Source organism: Urocampus carinirostris, chromosome 4, assembly GCF_059441175.1.
Source record: "Urocampus carinirostris isolate Australia breed hairy pipefish chromosome 4, RoL_Ucar_1.0, whole genome shotgun sequence".
NCBI lineage: Eukaryota > Metazoa > Chordata > Actinopteri > Syngnathiformes > Syngnathidae > Urocampus > Urocampus carinirostris.
The window spans coordinates 14,002,538-14,020,335 of record NC_142352.1 but is presented as its reverse complement, the minus strand read 5'-3'; the positions used below and the strand labels follow the sequence as shown (position 1 = coordinate 14,020,335).

The 17,798-nt window shown below is 42.9% G+C and overlaps 1 non-coding gene across 1 annotated transcript; it reads right to left on the bottom strand.

The window, feature by feature from the left end:
- Nucleotides 1–16,616: 16,616 nt before the first annotated feature.
- trnat-ugu (transfer RNA threonine (anticodon UGU)) lies at nt 16,617–16,690 on the bottom strand. Its single transcript has one exon. It is a non-coding gene; the product is annotated as a tRNA-Thr (tRNA).
- Nucleotides 16,691–17,798: the final 1,108 nt, after the last annotated feature.

The following is a 17,798-nucleotide window of genomic DNA, read 5'->3' as shown; positions in this document are numbered from 1 at the left end:
AACAAGACCCAGCGGCCTATAAAGCAGCGAAGCAGAGTGGCAAGAGAGCGGTGTGACCGGAGGAGGAAGCGAGGTTGTAGGCTAAACCCTTCAAAACGTCTCTCCCATCCATTTTCCTCTCCAACGTTCGCTCTCTGGACAATAACCTGGACCATTTACAACTGGAACTAACATCGAACCGCGAGATGACGAACTGTGATGCGCTATAATTCTGACGAACACATGGCTGACGCTCAAGGAAACTGCGGGTCAGATGTATCGACATTTCGTTCTGTATACACATGTACACGAATGACAATAAAGTATATCCGAATCTGAATCTGAATCTGAAAAAGGGCTGCACTCACGAACGGGTGTTCGCTAGACGCGGGAAGAAAGTCGCTCTCGCAATCGGATTGATACGAATATGGAAGTGGATCCTCCGTAGCCGGCGATGGCGGTGTCATGGACGGAAAAACAGGTCGATAGCCGGGACAGGAGAGCAAAAACGTGGTCGGGATTGGAAACGAGTCGTAAGCCAGGAGGGGAGAACAGACGTAGTCGAGATCAAAAATGGGTCGTAAGCCGGGACGGGAGAGCAGGCGTGGTCGCGATCAAAACAGGTCGTAGCCGGGGACCAACAGCAGCAAAAAAACGGGACAGGTAGGATTCAGTGATTCGTGTTTTTTTTATACACAGAGGTTCACAGACGGACTGACAACAGGGGACAGACAGGACTGGCTTCAAATAGTGACAGGGAGCCAATCAGAACAGGCGGCGGTTGGCGCCAAATGAGAGGGCACAGCTGATTTCAATCAGTAATCATGACACTTTACTTTGAAAAGTAAACTTGTTCCTAGCAGATAACTCTGCCCCCAGGCCGGATGTCTTAAAATTAGTCTCAAATTTGTCCGAGCATATTCGCCTGTATAAATGACGGACAGGCGGACCGAATACAGTTCACCGTGACTGACTGTAAACTATTCAGTTGACAATTCCAACAAATATCATGAGGGGGATAGAAAACAGCAGGAAAACATCAACGTAGGTCTCACAAACACCGGAAACCTCCTGATTAAGATAACAGTTGAATTTTGTTGAGAGAGGGTCAAACTCAAAGTCTTCAATTATTTATAGCCACACATAAAAACATACACTTTTTATGGAGGGTAGGGTGCTAAGGAGATATCCTACCCAGAGGTAAATAGGCAATGTGTTTCTAACCACGTGTTCAAGGTAAACTGGTTTTGTCTTTGGTTGAGTTTTTCTTCTGGGCTCCTCATCTTTAGCTGATTATTTAAAAAAAGAGTGTGATTCTCACGCTTTCAAACGTGCCATCATCATTGTCACAATAAGCCACATTGTCCAAAACACTCCAACTAAGCTGCAGGGCTATAAAGCCAGCCCAGTTTGCCTCCAGGTCTCAGCCAAGACAGACACTGTACAGACACTGAATCCCACTCAGCAGCATACCAGTGGATTCCAGGATTTTAGACAAAAATTCAAGGGCCGTAAGGGGTATGCTCCATTTTCAAGACTCAGCCGCTGCTGGCATCCTGATTGGTTCCCCGTCCTACTTAAGCTCAGTCCTTTCACTGGCCTGTTGTCAGTCCGTCAGCAAACCTCTGTTTTCACAAGGCAAGCATTTCCGACTCTGACTCCTGTCGGTCCCGTTTTTCGCCCGTTTTCCGCCCATTCGTTCCTGATTTCTCCGTTTGTCTCTTGCTACGAGCCGTTTTTTGACCCTGACCATGTTTTGATCTCCTGTCCCGGCTAACGACTCGTTTTTTCGACCCCGACCACGTTCTGCTCTCCTGTCCCGGCTAACCACCTGTTTTACACAGACTGAATCCCACTCAGCAGCATGCCAGTGGACTCCAGGGTTTCAGACAAAAATTCAAGGGCCTTAAGGGGCATGCTCCATTTTCAAGACCTATCACCTTTGCTGAATTGTGTTTTTCCAACCTAACCTTCCACCAGCCTTCTCACCGGGTGATGACCAAACCATACTTCAATCCAAGCTAAAACAAAACAAGTCAAGCTATTTGTGAGTTGCACCTTTGCAGACCTGGTGGTATAAATTGGTGCAAAATGGGTTTTTGAGTGGTTCGGTTCAAGCAGCTGTGTTGATATTCTCTCCTGATTTCATGAGCGAAATCCCACTGTTATTTAAGTTTCTTACTTTTTTTTGCTCTGCTGAGATAGCGAGAGCAGGCAATGTCCTCCAGACTGGGCAGAGAGCAACCAGCGATACTCTGGGCTCTGTTGATGACCCTCTGAAGTGTTTTCCTGTCCGCTACTGTGCACCCAGCATGCACGATGTGGACCCACCTTAAACATTTATGACTGATTTATGACTTTATTCATTTGTTCTTCTGTCACAACAATCAAAGGACTGATGAGGTGCTCCGAAAGGCGGGACAAGCTTAATATAAAGCTTTTTTTATACACACCTTTCTCTTCAGTTCAATTAATCAGTCAATGATTTATTCAAATTGTGTATTTACACCAATATTGTCCTGAGTATTTTACTGTAACTCACATACAAAATAATACACTGTAATAGCTAGCCTTGGTGAAAGTCTTTTTTATTTTAAGGTACCGTATTTTCCGCACTATAAGGCGCACCTAAAAGTCTTAATTTTTTTCAAAAGCTGACCATGCGCCTTATAACACAGTGCGCCTTATATACGGCTCAATATTAAATTCGCAAGGTCTCGCAACTTACTCAACAGCCGCCGACTCGATTTTACCCCGAACGTGGAGTAGTCCGCGGTGTATGCTGGGATTTATATACCGGCGTTTCATTGGCTAACCAATGTGTCAATCATCATTTGAATCGATCACTATTGGCTGAAGTTATTCGGAGCCTCGGATTGGCTAGATGGCCAAAACAAACCCTGCAATCGGCCGAGTTTAGCAATGGCGTACCAAGTCCGCGGTGTATGCTGGGATTTATATACCGGCGTTTCATTGGCTAACCAATGTGTCAATCATCCGTTAAATCGATCGCTATTGGCTGAAGTTATTCGGAGCCTCGGATTGGCTAGATGGCCAAAACAAACTCTGCAATCGGCCGAGTTTAGCAATGGCGTAGCAAGCTTGCTAAAGTATGCCATAAAGAAACATGTTTCATTAGTCTGTATTTGTAAATATTCTAATCTTTTTTTTACTTTTTTACTTCACTCACGGTTGTAAGAAGACCATGATTGCGTATCATTATTGAACGTGAGAACTTAGGTGAGTGATGCGGCTTTATATTTTCCCGGTATCTTGTTTTAGAACGATCTTGATGTTGCTGTGATGAGTTGAGTGAATTAAACTCAATTCCAAGTGTTTATTGTCATATGCACTGTAAAGTTGTGAGCGAAAAAGAAAATAGAAACATAGAAATGTTTGGCATTTCTTGAATCCCAAGACTTCAACCTTCCGAATGATATTTGAAATGACGCATTTAAGTGACATCGTACGGACACCGCATCCGCACGTGTCTACGACACGTATTTGCTTCTTTGCAAGCTTTGGGAATGTTAAGGGGGTAATCAGTTGGACTGAATCATCTGACTGTTTTGTCCACGTTCCCATTGTAGCGCCTTATAATCCGGTGCGCGTTACCTATGGAAGATATAGGACCAAAAACTATTTTTTGGGGGTGCGTCCTATAACCCGGTGCGCCCTATAGTGCGGAAAATACGGTACCTACCTACCTAACTGCCTGCCTGCCCGTTTGTCCGTCTGTCCGTCCGTCCGTCCGTCCGCCTGTCTGTCTGTCTGTCTCTCTGTCTGTCTGTCTGTCTGTCTGTCTGTCTTTCCACAGGGCGTGCAGTGGTTCCTGTAAGCTGCTGGAAAGGGTAATGAGCACACGCCAATGCACAATGGCAACATCTCGTAGTGCTCGGTTTGGGACTCACGCTGTCTCCATGGCAATTGCCGCAATGATGACAAATTTGCAGTTTCAATAAAGAAAATACAATTCTCGAGGTTCAGCTGATACCTTACCGTCGTGCGCGTCACTGATGTTGTTATTATGCGAGCAACAGAAACAGGGACACAGGAACACAGGGATTATTTTTCTTGTTCTCGGCTGAGTAAAGCAGCACTGGCGTGTCAGTTGTCATTTGCAGTGTGTGGGTTTGGATTTTAAGTACTTTTGCTGACTCTGCAATTTAAGAAACATCAGCAATACTACCTGCAACGTATAGCTCATTCACCTGAGGATGAATCATCCACAGGCTAACATGGCGTACACCTCAGCTAGGCTTTGTATAAGCAGGAGGAGAATTGAAAGGGGCAAGTCCCTCTGCTGTGCCATCACCGGGTTACTGATTTTCCGTCACAATGTTTCACAACAGGAGACAATACTTACAAGAGGAAACTGTAACACTTTCCTCCAATTCCACATTACCTACAACACAGTGTCTTACCAACGGCAAGAGTATTGATGAGTTGTGTGTTGCAGTTGACTCGCAACGCCCTTAAAGGGACAGTGTGTATTATTTTGAAACCTCACAGTGGTTAAAAAAACTTTATTTATTATATTAATTTGACATAAAATGAGCCTTGCCTAAAGGGAGTTCACTGTCGGTCACTGTGTTGCTACGGGTAACCAAAAAAAAAACTTTCAAAAGGTTAGGCAAAAACATTTAAAGAGAAATTGTGAGGTTTGGTCACTTTGAGTCTCAGGAGTTTGTATTCTTCTTTGTGCTTTGTAGTGCTCGTTTTTGGTTGCACGACACAATACAGCGGCATCTAGTTGAGAAATAATGAGGTTACCCCTTCAAAAGGAAAAGGCTTGCTGCTTAAAACCTGATTGTTTGTTATTGAACTTTTGGATGAGAGGAGACATTTTAGATGCTTTAATCGATTCTCATAGGTATATAATGTTCCTAGTTTAATTTGAAATTTAATCAATTTAATCAAAGAGAAAAGTTATAGTAAGTCATTGGTTTATTTCCTCAAATGCTGTTTCCGTCACGGTTGCCAAGGCGCCCAATTGGCCCCGCCCGTTTGGCGCCAGCTGCGGCTCGTTGACAGATTGGCTTTCCTTCTATTTTAGATCAGTGCTCTCACTCCTCCTTTGTCAGTCCGTAAACGAACCTCTGCCCCGCAAGACGTGGGTTTTGACTCTGTCCTGTTCTCTGTTGGTATTTCCGGTCCGGTATTGTTCCCGTTTGTTTTTGTCCTGTTTAATATCGGTTTCCAGTTTTGTTCCCGTCTAGTTTGTCCTGTTTAATTACGATATCCTGTTTCGGAATCTATCCTGTCTGTCCGGTTGTTTAATATCGGTTTCCAGTTTCGTTCCCGTCTAGTTTGTCCTGTTTAATATTAATTTCCTGTTTTGATATCAATCCTGTCTGTCCCGTCTTGTTCGGTATCGACCCCATCTGTCTGATATCTGCTCGGGCAATTGGTATCGATCTCGTCGGCCTCTGGCTTCCTATTATTCCACGCCAGACTGCTGCCTAACGTTCATGACTCCCCATTTCCCGTAAAATAAAAGGCTTGTGTGAGAAATGTCACGCATTTGGGTCCTGTTCCTGTTCCGGTTCTTGAAAGTTTCTAAAAAACGGTTAAGTTCAAAGAAATACTCATGGTTTTAGACACCAAAGTGCTTAACTTTCCCCCCTAATTGTTTTTGGATGATGAATTGAATGATTAAAAAGACAATAATATTTTAGAACTCTTTAGAATAGTTCAATTGACCCATCCTAGCAGCACGGCGGCGCAGTGATTAGCGCTTGTGCGACACAGTTCATGTCATGGGAACCTGTCGTGGGTTCAAATCCAGCTCCAGACTTCCTGTGCGGAGTTTGTATGTTCTCCCCGTGCCTGCGTGGGTTTCCTCCGGGCACTCCGGTTTCCTCCCACGTTCCAAAAACATGCATTTCAGGTGAATTGGCTGGTCCAAATTGTCCCTAGGTGTGAATGAGCGAATGAGTTGTCTGTCCCTGTGTGCCCTGCGATTGGCTGGCAACCAGTTCAGGGTGTCCCCTGCCCACTGCCCGGAGATGGCTGGGATGGGCTCCGTCCCCCCCGCGACCCTAATGAGGATAAGCGGTACGGCTAATGAGATGAGATGAATTGACCCATCCTGTCGGATAAGTCAATTTAAAATTCTATATAAAATTATAGCAACAAAAATATGTCACATAAAAAATGATCCTAACTGCCTGTTCTGTGGGGAGGCAAAAGAGGATCTTAGACACTTATTTTATGTTTGCCCACTTAAGGCCATGTTCAGAAGGACAGTGCTGCTTCAGTTGAAGAACATCCTTCCATCCATTATCTGCACCACTTATTCTCAGTCGGGTCGCGGGGGTGCTGGAGCCCATCCCAGTTATGTTCGGGCAGTGGGCAGGGGACACCCTCAACTGGTTGCCAGCCGGTCACAGGGCACACAGAGACAGACAACTCACTGGCTCATTCACACCTAGGTTCCAATTGGCCAATTAACCAGACATGCATGTTTTTGGAATGTGGGAGTGCCCAGCAGATAACCCACACAAGCAATGGGAGAACATGCAAACTCTGCACAGGAGGGTTCGATCCCATGACCTCAAAACTATGCCGTGGACGCGCTAACTACTCAGTCGCCGTGCCGCTTTTAAGAACATTGGATTACATTTTTAAAGACATCTATCACTATTATTTTAGGGCTTTTGGAAAAGAACATTAAATCTATTTGAATATTACAGTGCTGTTGCTTTTTAAGGAAAAACTGCATCAAAAATGTTTAAAATATTCTAAAAACGACATTTTATCTAAGAGTGGCAGCCAGCAGCCTCCTTCGTGGAGTTCTCCCCATGTCCTAGGATGAGCAGTTGGAAAATGAATACATTTATCAACACTGCAGTCTAGAAAAGATAACAGATGCGAAAATTGAACTCTCTGATCATGGTATTAAGTGGAGTATTTGCCTAACCGAGTCAGCACTATAATCAAATGTACAAAATTGCGTTTGTAAGGTAGGTTTTTGTATTGTTTTTCCTTTTTTTATGTTCGTTATCATACTCTTAGTCATCGTGGGTTTGTGAGAGAATTATTATGTTGATAATCTTTGAAACTGAAGGTGATAACGACAGTAATGCTGTCTGTGGTAAGTGGGTTAAGCCTGTTGTGGATAGATGTATATTTTGGGATTGGGATGCGGGACTGATAAGTTTAAACTATAGTAGACAGTCAAAATAAGGAGAGAATACGTCAATGGATTTCAAACTTGCAAGGAAGTCTGAGAAAGAAGCCTGCAGATAAGAGAATTCCCTTCCCTCCTAAATCCCACTTTTATTTTTATTGAATATTCAAATTTACAAAAAAAAAAAAAAAAAACAGCCCTAAGGGGTGTGGAGGTCAAAGAACAGCAACAGGATTGGCCAATAGCGACAAAGAAACGGACAACATTGGACAATTATAAGAAATAAGGGACTGGCATCCTATGAAATCTCCTTTTTGTATGTCCAATATTAAACACAAAAAACTGATCCTGCCATCTGTAGAAAAATATATATAAAAACCACAGACAAGAGTGCCAGATAAATAAACAGATAAATAACTCACCTAATATCTAAAAGTGTGTCATAAATGCAATGTATTCAATCATTTATGCATGTTGTCATTTATGTAGTTACAGACCATTCATGACCATTCGACTTACGAAAAACGATAGATCCGAACATTTTTTTCCGGGATGTCGAAAAATACCCGGACATTGCTGTAAGTTAGATTCCGTGTTGTGTGCACCTTTTTCCGAGTGCAGGACATTACTGTAGTGCTTCTTTCCGCCGGTACCGGCGTGTGGCGCTGTTAGAGGTCACCCAGCATCTACCCAGTAAAACAATCCCCTTTCTCTTTCTAGTTCATGTGTAAACATTCTATACTGTGTATGTCTATACCATCTCCAGCACACTAAGAACTTTGACATTTTGTTGTTTAATATTTTGTGCATCCATATAATATGGTTGGTGTAAAGTGTAAAGAAGAGGCGAGCCACTTCTTTTGAAATGAAAGTGGAGTAAGAACAATTTATGCGGTTTAAAAAATGGTTTGAACGCTTTTTTTTGTTAATAGAATAGAATAGAATATACCTTTATTGTCATTGTTACAAAATGGGCTAAAATATTGTGACAACGAAATTGGGAAATTTTTCGGCCTCTTGAAGCGCATGTTCCAAAAGTAAGTGAAAATCAACTTTAGTTATGCACTACGGAAAAACAGCATGACTTTGTAGGTCATTATATGTTTATACATTTGGCAGGATCTGTCCTCCATAGTTTGGTTCAGCTTTTGTCATGATTACTGATGCGAAGTACCTGTGCCCGCTCATTTGGCGCCAACTGCCGCGGGTCCTGATTGGCTCCTGGTCAGTATTTGAACCCAGTCCTTTCTGTCCACTTTTGTCAGTCCGTCTGCGAACCTCAGTGTATACTAGGCACGCCTTTTCGACCCTGACTCCCACTTGTCCCGTTTTTGCTTCCGTCTGTTTCCGGCTACGACCCGTTTTGATCCCGACCACGTCTGCTCTCCCATCCATACTTACGACCCGTTTTTGATCCCGACCACGTCTGCTCTCCCGTCCTGGCTTAAGACCCGTTTTTCCGTCCTTGACACCGCCTTCGCTCTCTACGGAAGATCCACTTCCGTGTTTGGATCACAATCCGAGTACGAGAGCAACTAGCTTCCCACGCCTAGTGAACACCGGATCATGGGCGCAGCCCTTCCTCTTTCCTTTAATAAAACTTGTGAGAAACGTAACGCAATTGGGTCCTGTTTCCGTTCTGGTCCTGACAGCTTTCGTGAATCGTGTTTTTTTTGTTTGTTATTTATATGTGTACATACAGTATTTGGTGTGAATATATGGTCGGATTTAGGGGGAAAATCTCATCGTTGTAATAAGAGAATGCCAGGGTCAAGTCGAAGTCTTGCGAAAGGCATAATACACAAACAATGTAGGACTGCTTATGAGTCATATGCCTGTTTTTAAAATGGCAGTTGCACATGAAGATGCACGTGTCTGGAAAAAACAAACTAATGGTGTACAAAATTCCAGTGGTTAAGCGATTGCTCTGCATACTATTGCATAACATTTTCACAAATCTCATAAGAACAAACATTATTATTAGTATTTTCATCCTTGGTCGTCGAGGGTCACGGTCCTGTACTTTTTGGGGGGGATTTCTTTGTCGCTCCAAAATACTAAAATGACCAGGATCATTATCAAACTCCTGCATAGCTCCCTAATGAGATGATTATTTGCATCAACCGAGTTGGAGAAGAGAATCTTCCAAAGCATGCTTGGCATGAAGCCTTCGAGGACAGTTTACCCACACATGACTGAAGAGATTTTATTTTCACTAAATGTTTTTTCTTTTGCAAAGAAGAGTAAAAATGAGGGCAAAAGTAAACAGATGATAGGCTGACAAACAACTACCCAACAAAACTACTTCAATTCAGTGGGCGGGTTGTGGATTTTACACCCAGGCCTTCAGCTCCAGTCTGAATTAGCGATGTGTCGTGCACAAATGAACTGGCGCTATGAGCCGGTTCCTGGAAGTGAAATTTCCTATTTTATTTGTGAGGACTCTGGTGGAAGAGAGGTGATATTGGTTTGACCCTCGGCAGATTGCGCGTTCGGATCTCTGGGTCCGAAAACACGGGCTGCCGTGGAGAATGGTCTGCTCAGGGAGCTGCCTGCCAGCTATGCAAAGGGCCACGTAAAGCCTGTCATGCGTAACTAAATACAACTTAAACAAGACTGAATCAATCATGTGAGTGAAGCACCAGTGTGCTAAATCACGATCAGTCGCATCATCGCATGGGTCATTATGCATCCGGCGCTGTCATGAATGTATATAGTAGCTTCAGAACTTTAGCGAGTACAATGAGTTTTGGGTTGTTGATAGAATGTCTTTTTCTGTCCCACTGCTATATGTGTGAGTTTGTATGTCAAAATGTGTTACTTTTCTGTATTCATGGTGTGGTGAGGAATGGCCGCCACTAGGCCGTACTTGCACAAGACACACTACAGGAAATGTAACCACTACGACCCTAGTGGTTAAGGCACACAACCAACCAACCAACCAACCAACTCCATTAGCATGTCAACGCTGCAATAAATTTCTTACATGGGCATGCCAATGAGAAACCTACTCAGCCACTATTGGTCAAATGTCATTGTTTGATCAGTAGTTTTCTTTCATCGCTTCATACATTGTTTATTTATTCTTTACACTGTACTTTAAACATGTATTTTCTTACTTTCACCATTTTCATGCTACACCAACAGAAAACAGCAAGCAAGAGCATGAAATCTCACTCAAATCCCATCCCCCAACAACCTTTCCTGCTTTCTTATGTGTTTTGAGTTTCAAACAGCTTCAACAATACAACATAAAAACAGAAGGGCATGGTGGAAACAAATTATAAAGACTCTTTGAACTCAGTTTGGCATTATTAATACATGCGCAATAGAGTAAATATTCCACTTTAAACCTTTTGAATACACCTAAAACAATGCACCTTATTTATAACAAAATTATAGACATACATACCAATCAATTATTTTGTGTTTTTTTCTCCTTTATTTTACTTCTTTATAATATTGCAGTAAAAAGGTTATTGGTTTTTGTATCCATCTCTAGAAGCAGATTTGATCAGTAATCATATCGGTAGGGAAAAAAAACAGTTACTGTGCGTCCCTAATAATTTGGACGACTTCCAAATTGTAGATCATTTGTTTCCTGGGCATTTATATGCGGAAAATTAAGTACTTTATAAATTTTAACTAAGTTTGAAGTTTCTTCTTCTACAATTTACCAAATAAGTAAATAATTAGCCTATTGTTACTTGTTAAAAATGTTAAATATTTTTATAACTAAAATCACTTACCCTATTATCCCTTTTGCTTATTTGAATTTTCCAGCTGGCTGACGTATCCTCCAGTATTTAAGAGATACCCTGTAGATCATTTAGGTTTGGAATTGTTCATTTCTTTACTTTCAGGAGTTTTCTGTCGTGGACAATGAAAGCTAGGCTTGTCAACAACAATCCTCATGGTCCTGCTTTACATGGCAAATCCAGTGAGCATCCCAGGAATTTCCATAACCCCTATTTAAATATTTGCATCATTGGACGGATTGAGAGAGGCACTTTAGTCTTTGAATTGAAGGCGAGGAAACATACTGTATCTATATAAAATCTAAAATTAGGTGGGGTGTAGCACAATTTTTCACTTTTGAATCAAGTCAAGCCCATTTGAAAAGCAAACTTATAAAAAGTGCAGGCTGCAGATAGAAATAACACAAACTAATCTCAACAATTAATAAGGGAAATATAAAAACATATGAGGAGAAAACTCTTTGAGATGGAGAAGCTTATGTTAAGGGTGGGCGGTACTTAATTACAATAATATTAAATTACAGTATGTGTCAATGCTTTAACACAATTAAAGGAAATCATTAAATAAATCCATCACACCACATGACTCGTGACAGGGAGTTGAATATTTTGGCGCAGAATGTAATTTATTTGCTGTTTTGGGGATGTTGCTTACACTTTTTTAACAGCGCTTCACTGTCTTAGTGGAGAGAGGCAAGTTTTGAAATTACTGCACTATTTCACTTTTGTTTTTGAAGTCTGTAAATAGGGGGTTCTGATGTATTTGTGAATAACTCCTTCATTCATCTGTGAACAGTTTTCTCTGCTTTATTATCTGCTTGGTTGCAACAAAACTCGTGACAGTAGTGTAGTTTGGATATGCAAACTACTTCTAAAATCTACTTTTTTTGGTTTCTCCAGAAGTAAAGCAATCACACTTTTTCTCTCACATCCAACTGGGTACTCTGCTGGAAAATTATCATGTCAGGACCAGAACAGAAATAGGACCCAATTGCGTTACCTTTCTCACAAGTTTTATTGGAGGAATAGAATAGAATGGAACAGAATAGAATAGAATATAATAGAATAAAATATACCTTTATTGTCATTGTTACAAGATGCGTTGAACATATTGTGACAACGAAATTGGACGTGGCACTCCAGTTACACATTTTACATTAAGGATAAATGAAAACAAAGAAGATAAAGGAACAAAGAGATGTTTGTATTGTCCTTGTTGCAGGCTTTGTTTTCGTCCAGAGGGGGGTGTATGGGGGGGGTGAGGGATAGACAGAGAGGAAAGAGAAAGAGAAAGGGCTGCGCCCACGATCCGGTGTTCGCTGGAGGTGGGAAGCAAATCGTTCTCGTCCTCGGATTGTGCTTTGAACGCGGAAGTGGATCTTCCGTAGCAGGCGATGGCGGTGTCAGGGACGGAAAAACAGGTCAGTAGCAGGAACTGGGAGAGCAAGGCGTGGTCGAGGTCGGACGCGAGTCGTAAGCCAGAACGGTAGAGTAGACGTAGTCGGACAAAAAAAAGAGGTCGTAAGTTGGAACGAGAGAGCAGACGTGGTCAGGATCAAAACGGGTCATAGCTGGAGACAGACGGGAGCAAAAAACGGGACAGGTGGGAGTCAGGGTCAAAAAAGGCTTGCCTAGTGTTCACTGAGGTTTGCAGACACCTGACAAAAGGGAACAGACAGGACTGGGTTCAAATACTGACAGGGAGCCAATCAGAACCTGCGGCGGTTGGTGCCAAATGAGTGATCATGACATAGCATACTTTTTTTTTTGTTATTTGTTAACTTCTCTCTAAAGGGTAAACATTCAGGCGATCCATCCGCATTGGCAATGAATGCAAATAATTCTGTCCGGGAAACATTGAATCCTCTGTTCTCTCCTCTGTTCTCAGTTTTATTTCTCTTTAGACCATTGGGGTCCATGACCGGTTTGATGAAAACAGTTGCCGGCTTTGCTGGTGACACTTCACCTTTAAAAAGGGCTGAGCTTGGGCCACACTGCCACACGGGACGGTGGAGAGAGAAAGCATTGCACCGGACTGCAGCTCGTAGCTCATGGACCAGCTCCGTTGAAATAAATAATCTCTTCCTGTCATAATTTGATGCCTGCAGTCCCCCTTTTCTTCAAAAGATTGCAGCTTTACCTAATTTTCCCCTTCTCTCCCCAGGTGTTTTCAATTAGACAATCAGCCTTCTCTACTATGAATAGCCCGGGCTCCCACCTCACTTTGCTGAACTGTTTTTATTCTTGAAGACTTTCATTCACCAAAACGTTAAGGTTCCTCTCCCACAACCTCCTTCTTCAATTCCTTCCTCGGTCTAGCGTCCCTTACCTTAGGACAGGGGTGTCAAACTCATTTTAACTCGGGGGCCACACGATAGAACAAACATTCTGTCGGGGGCCGGACTAGTAGATTAAAGAGAAAGAAAAAGAGAGATAAAGAAATAAGAGAAAGACGGAGGGAAAAGGAGAGAGGGTGGGACCAAGAAAGACAAAAAGGGAGAGAGGGATAGAGTGTGAGAAACAAAAGAGATAAAAAGAGAAGTCGTGAGAGAAGGGGAAAGAAAGTGAGAGGAAGAAAGAAATCAAAGAGAAAAAGAAAGACAGAAGGAGAGAAAAAGAGTAAAGAAAGCGGTATGGGTATGAAGAGAGAAAGAGCAAAGGAAAAAAGGAAGTTAGACCAAATGAAGTTAAAAAGACACAGAGAGAGCAAGAGACAAAGAGCAACAAAGGAAGAGAAAAATAGAGACACAGAGAGTGAAAGAGACAGAGACAGAGTGGGAGAAAACGGGTGGAAAAGAGAGAGAGAGAGCGTGAGAGAGATAGAGAGAGGGAGGAGAGAGAGAGAGGGAGGAGAGACAGACAGAGAGAGAGAGAGAGAGAGAGAGAGAGAGAGAGAGAGAGAAATAAATAAATACAAGTACAGTGTCTTTGTGAGAGGAACCTGGCTTTGGCAACATCAAGTTGACATATTTCAACCTGCAGCTTGTTTTTCTCTTGCGCTTCTCTGAGTGTTGTCTCGCCGGCCGGATTCAATCCCTTAGCGGGCCTGATCTGGCCCACGGGCTGCCTGTTTGACACATGTGCCTTAGGTCATGCCACACAAAACTCCTTCTCGGGTTCCCTCTTCGTCCCATGATCCATTCAAGCCATCTTTCTTGAAGGTAGTCCCAAATCTCCACTCCAAGATTTTCCTTCACCCCAAGACCCCCTTTCCAATTTCCCTTGAAAGCCTCCCTCTCAAGATATTCTCCTCAGCTGTCCCGGTCCCACACCACCTTCTTACCAGTAAAGTTTTTTTTGTTGTTGCTGTTAAATAAATGTCTAGTAGGTTTCCACCACATCCCTTGTATTCTGGTCCCCTTATGTCCTGCATTTGGGTCTGTCCAACACCTTGTTATAACCCCGATCAATTTTAGAGGACTTAAAACCGTTACAGTGTTTGTGTCATGTTTATCGTCCTACAAACCCTATTGATATTTCCCTCACAGGAAAAGGGCCAGGGAGCCACCCGGCAGCGCTAAGGAGCCGCATGCTGCTCCTGATCCCCGTGTTGCCGACCCCCGCGCTATACTGTTCAATATTTAGGTCCAGCTACGTGTAATGTCTCTTTGAGCAAAAGACACAAACATTTGCAGCAGCATGTTCAAAGTGTTTGTCAACACACGGTTAAACTCGCTGATTCTCATCTCACAATGTAAAAATAGAGTTAACAACTTTGTGACGCATTTGACAGATGTGTAGCTCCCTCTCCTCCCCCCCACAAATCACAACATAGATCATGTAACGTCTCCCTGGGAAGCGAGATAAAACAATGGGTCCAAGACGATCAGAGATTCTACCTGCAGTTGCTAAGCAACACCCACCTCCAAGCCCTCCATCTATTTTATTGGTCAGCAGGAAAAACGCACAAGGAGTCTCATTGGCCACAAGAAAGTTAATAAACTTTCGCCGAGACCGGCTTCATGCTGTGTGCGCACATCCACGCACACAATGAAGAGGTTCTTGTGAATGAGTGTCAGCGCTTGCGCACTACACTGCTGACATACTGTATGCATCGAGCCACTGTGCTAAAAATAAAGATCACACTGAATGTGCTGCTGCTGAAAGTTGCACGACCGAATTAAAAGTGACAAGTTCACTTCTCTCCAAGACAGCAGTTTGGTCCCGCACTCATTCACCACTTATCAAGGAAATGCATTTTCAAGTGCTAAAATAGAGGACTGGGATTATTGCAAAACTTGAGTGATGCACTCCAAATAAGCGTATTGGGTGTAGGCAAATTTTGTGTGAAGTTTCCTATTTGATTTATGAGGACTCGGGTAGAGTAGAGATGATTTAGGCCGACCCTGGACCCCGCCGCATGTCCGGTTCTCTGGGTCCGCTCAGGGGAGCCAGCAATGCAGACTGGGCATGAGGGGGGAGGGATGCGAAGGGCGGGCGTGACAAGTAAGGCCTGTCTTTTGTAGCAAAATCTAAGCTAAACAAGACTGTATAAACAAAGACAAAAAGAACAATGACGGGTGGATAACAACAATAAAAAAAGTAAGCAAGAAAGAAGCTCAGCCCAACCCGATTGAACCAACCTGGCCCAAAATTTAGATCGAGTCAGGTTGGGCTTAATATCTTACCTCTAGGCTGAAAGTGGTGGACAAAACCTTTTGCGAAAGACTTGCTCGCGTCAGATCTTTCGCTACTAAATCAACACGATATATTTGCTTTTACAGCTCAGTCAAGTTTAACCTCTGTTGGTTCGATCGCTTTGGTAGATTACTACCCCCGGGCCAATTATAAATTGTGAAACTGGTGATGTTTCTCAAAGCCCTTCAGAGGTCTCTCAGACGCAACCTCATAATATAATTGGCTAAACCAACAGTTTTCTCGAACTGATGTTACGGGACACGGCCTCAGGGTAGATTTCTTAGCTTAACAACAACTAATAGCTGAAATTCGATTGGTTAAATGCTTGAATATGAAATCACAAGGAGTCTTAAAGGACTGCACAGACCACAGAATTATTGCAAACTACAGGTTATTATGACACCATCCCCTGATCCAAAACCTACATGAGGGCAAGGAAAAACTCAAAAACCTCAACATGAGGAAAATGAAGAAACCTTGAACAATCCACCGATATTGAAGAAAGTACACAGCAGTGCCTCCAACAGACATTATTTCAGAAGTATATCCATCCCTTATCATCAATTATGTTTGAGAGCAAGAACTGGTGACACTTGCAAGAACTGGCTTAAATTAATAACAAAAATCTTTAGTAGGAGAAAACAAGCAAAGCTAACATATGCAAAACAATTTAAAGCAACCATCCAAATTCCAGATCATGGAAGTTAAGTATGTACAATACGTCACAAAAGTGAGTACACCCCTTATATTTCTTCAGAGATTCCATTATAATGTTTAATAGAACAAAAATGAAAATAAGTCTGTGTAAAGTTTATATAGCAGAGTAAAATATCTTTAAAAAAACTCAAAATACATGAAATGATCTGCACTTATATAACGCTTTTCAAGGCAAGACTTCCCAAAGCGCTTTACAGTGTGCTTCACATTTCCCAATAGCGGCCGTGCAGCCATGTAAGGCGCTAACCTGCTTATTGGGGGTATTAGGGGTTCAGTGTCTTACCCAAGGACACTTCGACATGTAACACGGAGGAGCCGGGATTCGAACTGGGATCTCTTCATCCCAAGACGAGCGCTCTACCTCCTCTACCAAAATTCAATTTCATCTTTTCAGCCCCCAGTGAGAATTGAACTCACAACCTCTGGTTTACAAGACCCGATGCTCTAACCACTGAGCTATGAGGCCTCATAGAGTGTCTCTTTCATAATGTCGATGGCTCTGCTACGATATCGCAAGCCGGTAATGTTCTCTAGACAGGGGAGAGAACAGCCAAGCATCTGAATAAATCAAAATGAGAGTGAATAAGAAACGGAATGAAATTGTCATTTTTGGGGGCTTCAGCGATCAATAACATGCTTCCCCTGGCATCATTTAATCCTGCAAATTGTTAGAATAACGATCCATGTTTTACTCGCTTCTGTGTGAAATGTCAAACAGAATATCCAAACCTGCTGTTTAAGAAAATCTGCCATTTGCGTCACTAACCTCACCTTTTTCTGTTTAATATGTCAGGAACTCTTCGCAAAGTCCGCCCTCAACATTTTATAACCCCGCCCGCCACTTCCACCTACTTGTACAAAGACTGTGCACGTTGATAGAGGACAAATGTAAGCTAGCAAAAGCCACAGAAAAGACAAATAAAACCTACCTTTTCTCTGAATTCCCCCCCCAAAAAATAAATTTAAATACAAGAGTGAGGCAACCAGAATATGCTTTCCTTTCATTGTGGGTGATGAGTACACAAATTATCATAATTCCATTATCTGCACCACTTATCCTCAGTAGAGCCGCAGGGAGGCTGGAGTCCATACCGGGTATCTTGGGGCAGTGGGCATTGGACACCCTGAACTGGTTGCCGGCTAGTTACAGGGCAAACAGACAGACCACTCGCTCACTCACACCTAGGGACAATTTGGACCGGCAGGAAACCGTAGTGCCCGGAGGAAATCCACATAGGCACGGGAGAACATGCAAACTCCACACGGGGTGGCTGCAATAGCTAGACTTGAACTCTGAACCTCTGCACCGTGGGGCTGCGCGCTAACCACCCATCCGCCATGCTGCCCTTCATATATACATGCATTCATGCAAACTTCTCGTAGGTCAAGAAATCTGAATGTATTTCATTCAACATCAGGCTAAAATCAAGGGCAGCACGGCGGCGCAGTGGTTAGCGCGTGTGCGGCACAGTTCTAAGGTCTTGGGAACGTCCTTTGTGGGTTCAAATCCAGCTACCGGACTTCCTGTGCGGAGTTTGTATGTTCTCCCCGTGCTTGGATGGGTTTACTCCCAC